Here is a 2565-nt window from a genome sequence, read left to right on the forward strand (position 1 = left end):
TGGGGTTACTTCAAGAAAATGACAAAATGGTACATTAAGTATGCATTGTATAATTTTGGTCCTTTAAGTTTGCAAAAGTTAATATTTTTAGTCTTCATCAAATGTTTATCGAAGGGGTCTCTTTGATTTGACCACAACTATGGAGAAGAAAAAGAAAATTAGTAGGAATTCATATCTATAGATATAATATTTACGACTTATGCTATATTTTATTTATTTCTAGAGTTTGGTGTAGTTTTTTTAGTTGTAATTTCTATTACTTTTTAGTGTTTGGTGCGGTTTTTTGTGTTGCATATTTTAAGATTTGGTGGAATTTTCTTGGTGTTTACATTTTTTTTTTTTTTTTTTTTTTTTGAGAAAACACTTCAGATCGATTTTTCATAAAATAAATTCAAGTCATTCGAGAAAAATCTCGGACAAAAGTAACAAAATACCCACTGTTTTCATCAAATCTTTTTTGGCAATAACCGTGAATATTACCATACCAACAAACACAAACCAATACATCTAAAGAGCACCCATAGCCTCAGTCACCTTCCAGGAAGGGTGCTAAGAACTAGTGAGCCTCAGGAGTCACTAATTCCAAACTGCATCAATAAAGTGAAGATATTTCCTACCCTTCTTTGTATCCCTATCAATGTTTTAAAAGGCGAGGGCGTAAGGCGGGCGTTTATTTGGAGGTGGGTAGCTCCCGAGGCGGGGCGTAAAGCCCCATGGGGTTTTAACTTTTAGTATTTTATAAAATGATATAATTATAATAAATACATTTAAATAGGTGAAATAGCGTAAAAATTGAAGAAAACTATAAATAAGTGATATATATATATATATATATATATATATATATATAGATTGTTATTATTATTTTTTTTTTTTTTGGTTCATTATATATACATATATATATATATATATATATATATGCTCCACCCTCACAAAAACCAATTAGAACAATCTATTATACGCTACTTACAAGTACAAGTACGTCGTTACTTTTTTTGAGATAGTAGAAGACAAGATAAATAATTGGAAAAGAATATATATTAGGTATTCTAGCAATAAAAAAAGGTCTTGACTTTTAAATTTAATGCTTCACTCCTTTTTAAAACATTTGAGTAATTACATGTTGACTTTTGAGAATTTGGGCATTATATTAAGGACTTATTTAACAAATTTCGTTTTAATTTGAAGAAGTTTTTTGGGCTTACGCCCCAACGAAAAAAACTCGCCCCAAACGCCCGGGCGTACGCCCCGAATTGCTGGGCGTACGCCTTTGGGGACTTTCGCCCCGACCCATCGCCCCGGGGCATTTTTGGTACGCCCCGCCCCAGGGCTCGCCCCAAAAACGCCTTTTAAAACACTGATCCCTATACATGTTTAGTCTCCCCCTAACTACATCTTGTATCTGCTGTACTACAAAACTAATATTTACAGTTTGAGCTCGAAAAATTTTTGTATTCCTTGCTATCCAAATGTGGTATATGGTGGCTCCATACACAGCAGCCATTGCCTCCTTCTTGAATCTGCTCCAACGTTTGTTCCTGATCCTCTGGAAAGCTGTATGCACCCTTTGATGTTACAGTCTAATACCTAGCTAACCGTACATTGCAGCCCATAAGTCCTGAGTCCAAGCACAACTATAAAATAGATGGGTAGCATCCTCTATACAATTACCTTCACACAGATCACAGTCAATTGAGTCACAGTGTAATCCCATCCCATGAATCCTATCTTTGGTGAGCAACCTCTCCTGTGCAGCTAACCATAAAATAAATCTATGTTTTGGTAAGGCCACCCTTGTCCATATCAAATCAAAGAGGACCTACCCTTGGGTAAGAACCTAGAAGATCTAAATATCCACCAGAATCGAGTACTTACCATTGGCAGTTAAGAAATAATGATCATTTATGTACCAAGTTATCATTCTTAATTTCAGTTTGTGCAGCTTCTTCCAGTACCAACTGCAGTCATTAGGTGGAGTATGGGCCCAGAAATCCTCAGTATTATGCATATAAATGCCATGTATCCATTTTACTCAAAGCAAGTCCTCCTTTTCCATGATCAACCATAGCAATTTCCCCACATAGGCCGTATTCCAAAGTCTGCAGCCTTTGATGTTCAAACCTCCTTGATTTCTTAGTCTCACGGCTTATCCCATGCAACTAGAGATATCTTCCTTCTTTCTTCAAAGGACCCCCAAAGGAATTCCCTACATTGTTTATCTACTTCTTTTAGCGCACTTTGGGGTAGGATAAAGACTGAGCCCTAAAAGTTGTGCAAAGAAAATAGAACATATTGAATGACTTGCAATCTCCCAGCATATGACAAGTGCATGTTTGATCTTGACCGATTTTCTCTCGTGATCTTCAAACATAGTTGATGGAATTCAATTATATTCCACTTCTTAGGAGATAGGGGCAAGCCCAAGTACCTAATTGGGAATGATCCTAGAGCAAAATCAGTTAGGAGCAACAGTTTCTCTTTCATGTTATCATCCACCCCTGCAATAAAGATATTAGATTTATCAATGTTAGCAACCAATTCTGTAGCTGTTGAGAAGTGATGTAG

Source organism: Lycium ferocissimum, chromosome 1 (assembly GCF_029784015.1).
Source record: "Lycium ferocissimum isolate CSIRO_LF1 chromosome 1, AGI_CSIRO_Lferr_CH_V1, whole genome shotgun sequence".
Lineage (NCBI taxonomy): Eukaryota > Viridiplantae > Streptophyta > Magnoliopsida > Solanales > Solanaceae > Lycium > Lycium ferocissimum.